The 4,928-nt window shown below is 32.9% G+C and overlaps 1 long non-coding RNA gene across 1 annotated transcript; it reads right to left on the reverse strand.

The window, feature by feature from the left end:
* Window positions 1-2,613: 2,613 nt before the first annotated feature.
* On the reverse strand, window positions 2,614-4,029 carry LOC125271338. The gene is made up of 3 exons (XR_007185576.1): window positions 3,451-4,029; window positions 3,214-3,291; window positions 2,614-3,114 (listed from the first exon to the last, which is right to left on the reverse strand). It is a non-coding gene; the product is annotated as an uncharacterized LOC125271338 (long non-coding RNA).
* Window positions 4,030-4,928: the final 899 nt, after the last annotated feature.

A 4,928-nucleotide genomic window follows, 5' to 3' on the forward strand; every position in this document is an offset into this window, starting at 1 on the left:
TTCTTTATTGCCATTGATGTTCTTCTACATGAAGAACCTTTGACATCCATCATACCTTTCCATTGTGAAATAAATAAATAATATAAAAAATAATAATACAAAATAAACTTTTTAATAGTGGAAAAGTGTTCTTTAGATTATTAAAATGTCCTTCACCTTAATAAAACATGGATCTTTTAAGAAATGTCTTTGGGGAACCAAAAATGGTTTGATGTAATTGTTGTGAAAAAGGACCATGTGACCCCTGTGTGTTATTATATATTTAATAATATTATAGTAAACGTATTATTCTGATATTTACAAATTAAATCTGTAAACGATGTGTAAATTAAGTCTTAAATTTCTCTCCATGTTAATGTGATTGTTTTTCCATCATTCAAATATTTCCGCCATTTTGAATTTTACTAAATCCTACTTTTTCAAACTCGTCCTTGATGGGTCATCTGATTTTCACCAACATTGGCCCACATCATCTTCAGACCATGCTGGCAAAAAGTTATTAAAAACTTTTAAATAAACCTTACCATTTTGCAGTAACTCACAAATGAATTTGATGAAGAGCACACTGAATTGGATTAAGACCAATCTTGGTACAAGTCATCACAAGCAAGACCTATAGACATTATTTCAGCACAGCACCACCTACTGGTCAGGAGATATAAAAAAATATATATATTTTTGCTTAGAACTTCTGAATGGTTTGCCCAAACATTATAAAACATGCAGCATATAGATTCAAATGATACCCAATTTCCACATATCGGCCATTTTGCAGTCTGACATTTTAAATTTTTGTATGGCCTGAAGGTACTCAAAGGATTAGTTCACTTTAATACCATCACTCATTTTCTAAAAAAAAAATATATATATATATATAGTTTTTAACCATAAATGCTCATCTTGAACTAGCTCTCTTCTTCTTCTCTATTTGAATTCCAGCAGTGTAGACACTGCTAAGTGTATTACTGCCCTCCACAGGTCAATGTTTGAACTAAATTGTCATATATAAAATGCTAGTGCAAGTATATAACATTTAGTTCAAACTTTTTTTTTTTTTTTTAGAAAATGAGTGATGGTTTCTCTAGATAAGACTCTTATTCCTCATCTGGGATCATGTAGAACTTTTTGAAGCTGCACTGAAACTGTAATTTTGACCTTCAACCGTTTGTAGGCCATTGAAGTCCATATGGAGAAAAATCCTGGAATGTTTTCCTCAAAAACTTTAATTTCTTTTCAACTGAAGAATGAAAGACATGAACATCTTGGATGACATGGGGGTGAGTAAATTATAAGGACATTTTTGAAAGTGAACTAATGCTAAAAGAATAGGAGCAATTTAAAATGAATTTTTTTAAAAAAGCTAAAAGTTTGTGATTTTTGATTGCCTATTCAAATGAAAATAGTCTTAATAGACTCATTTAACCATACTGAATACAATGATACCAATTATACCATAGTCAAAATTGCATTCTGCTATTTTTAATTTCTTCAAAAACCTTTTTTTTTTTTTTTTTTTTTAACTCCTAAACCGTTGGTCCAATTTTAACCAAAATCATATCAGATCATCATGAGACCATGCCAGCAAAAGGTTATTAAAAGCCTTTTTATTGACCAAACCGTTCTCGAATAATATAGCAACAAAATTGTTGGCATGGTGCCAAGCTGATTCTGAGGCTGTAACATCTCCTCACAACCACATTTTGGTAACAGCACCACCTAATGGTCAAAAGTGATAATAATTAAATCATATTACTGGTGATTGTATATCATTTTCAGCTGTTTTGCCTAAAATAATCTACTCTAATTGTTGCCGTTGCTCTGATGCTCCCAGCCATGCTTGCATAACTCCTTGTGCCTGTTTTGTGCTTGGCTCCACTGATCTATATAAACCACTGGATTGCTCACTGCGTTCTAAACTGCCAGCAGGTGAAGTCACCGCAAGTGTTCGAGCGACCGTATTGGTATTCTCTACCAACAGAGGGCATCACTGACTGACAGCAGAAATCTTGACGTAAAAGGACCCGGTTTGCAGCATTTCAGTCACACAGGATTCATTTTTAGGATATATGTACATGAATCAATTGTTACTTCGGACTTTTTAATTGTAGATAGGAGTTTATTCACACAGGATAAGCGATATACAGAAGTTGTTAAGATATATTTCTGTATGTACATAATTGTGCAGGAAATATTAAGCATTGGCATTTTTCATGAAACTGTGAAGCGTCCACTTCAAACTCTTGGGGAAACAACTTTTAATGCTAATCACCAACCTTATGGAGTGTTTTATGAAGCTTTTTGGAGCTTGGCATTTAAAATCACAGATCCACATTCATCTTAAAAAGAGAGAAAATAGGCATACCGCTGCCTTGTTACGTGGTCACCAGCAGGTGGTGCAAAGACCACGAAAAGTATGACATCTTCAGGCTCAGACTCAGAATATTTATATTGTTTTCATACAAAATTAACTAGTATAATGAACTGTGGGTTAATCAGTGTTGTTTAGTACAGTACAGTGTGTGTGTCTACCAAATTCTAAATGTATCGCTGTTTATTATTGATTATGTTGATTGGCAGTATTGAAGGACAGAAGACTGTAAACTATTCCCATAATAGAGCTTTATTATATGCATTGAAGACATTAACAATGATACTAAAGGCTGAAACACCATAATACATGTAAATGAAGTAATCAAAAACAAAATGTAAATAAAAAACACACTTCAGTGATTAGACACTTTGTATAAATTTGTGATACTTTTCCTCCCCCATTTCCATCAGTCATTGAATCATAATAATCCTCACAACATTTCAGTAAAACATCATGCTGAAGATCCCTTTGCAAGTGCTTAAAATATATATATTTTTCTATATCATATTTTCAGCATTTCACTTTGTACAAGCTTGCATTAATGTAGCTTACAATGTAAACTTGGCATTGTGCACAGCAACTATTACTGGCTCTTTTGACAGATTACAGTTACAGTGTTGTTACAGTTGTTTATCATTTGTAAGTCACTTTGTATAAAATGATCTGTCAATCATTCAGGGCTCCACCCAAAGGAAGACACATTTTGCAATGCATTTCAAATACTATGGCCTCTTCATGTCACGCTGAAAGAAAGAAAGAAATGGACGATAACTGTAATGATAACTATATTAGTGTCTCCAGCAACAGATGATAACTTACAGTTACTGTTAACAATAACTTACCGTTACATTCGCATACATATGTTCACTCAATTCGACATCACAAGCTTTGCGTCTGTCATGAGGTCTGGACTGATTCATCTTTGCCATTAAAGAAAAAATAAAACAGAATAGACAAATAACTAATGATTATAAACAACACAAAATATATAACAACTACATTCAGACTTTCAATCTTTTAGTTACTACTCAATTTATCTGATCAATAATACTATTGATAACCAAACTAATTTTTCTCACCTGAGACTCCATTCTCTTTTTCATTCTGCTTCTCCTTGAAAACAATGAACATGTTACATTCTTATAGAAGAGGGATGGGAAAACACCTGAACAAGCAAATCTGGATCTTCAGGATAATTACACTCTTGGAAGAAATGTGTAAAAAAAAAGTACACATTATGTGTAGCACTCTAGTTATTTATAATAATAAATAAAACACTGTTGGAAGAATTCAGTTGCTTTACACATAGTGATGTTTAGTTTTAAAATGAACACAACCTGTGTATTCATTCACAGCATCCAACACAATCTGTGCAGCCAAGAACACCCATCATGTGTTAATATTATGCATTTACACATATTTGTGTTAATCTCTGAGGTGTAGTGAAGACCAGTCCTCTAAGACCAAAACAAGACCATGCAAGAGTGGAGTTATTGAGATAATTAATTAATCGAGTGATAATTGTGCATTAGTGATGAACACCTGCTGTTAACAAGCAGAATCACTGAAGAAAAGAGAAACACGAGAACTACAACTTCAGTCACAGCCTTAGATGAAATAAACTGAAGATGAAAGCAAATATTACGGTTATGTTCAGACTGTCAATGCAAATCTAATTTTTGTGCATATGCGATTAAAATCTGATCAGATTTAGCAAGTGTGAAAAAAAGAAAATAAAATGAAATGTGATTTTAACTAATCCGTTTTTAGATACAGAGCTGCTTGAAAGTTTGTGAACCACTTGCAGAATCTGTGAAAATATGAACAATTTTAACAAAATAAGAGAGATCATACAAAATGCATGTATTTTTTTTATTTAGTATTGTCCTGAATAAGATATTTTACATAAAGTTTACGAGATAAAAAATAGCTGAATTTATAAATACGACCCCATTCAAAGGTTTGTTGACTGTATGATTTTGAGATCCATCTTTTCACACTGAGGACAACTGAGGGACTCAAATATAACTATTAAAAAAGGTTCAAACATTCACTGATGCTCCTGATGGACACATGATGCATTACGAATCGGAGGGTGAAAACCTTTTGAATTTGAAGATCAAGGAATATTGTACTTAATTTGTCTTCTGGCAAACATTCTGTTGCTTCCGAAGGGTAGTACTAAACGAAAAAAAAAAAAAAAAAGATATTTAAACAAAATAAGACAACATTTGGACATCTTTATCCTTTATCTTTATCCTGTATCACCCCTGACTCTTAATGCATCATGTTTCCTTCTGGAGCATCAGTGAATGTTTGAACCTTTTTTAATAGTTGTGTTTGAGTCTCTCAGTTGTCTTCAGTGTGAAAAGATGGATCTCAAAATCATTCAGTCACTGCTGGAAAGGGTTCAAATATGCAAAAGATGCTAGAAAACTGAAGAATTTTCAGGACCTGGAGGATTTTTTGAAGAATATTGGGCAGTTTAACTGCTCAGAGCAAACAAACAAACAACAACAACAAAACGTTGTAGATCATCCAGGTAACCACACACAGT

The sequence above is a fragment of the Megalobrama amblycephala genome, linkage group LG7 (assembly GCF_018812025.1).
Source record: "Megalobrama amblycephala isolate DHTTF-2021 linkage group LG7, ASM1881202v1, whole genome shotgun sequence".
In the NCBI taxonomy this organism is placed as follows: Eukaryota; Metazoa; Chordata; class Actinopteri; order Cypriniformes; family Xenocyprididae; genus Megalobrama; species Megalobrama amblycephala.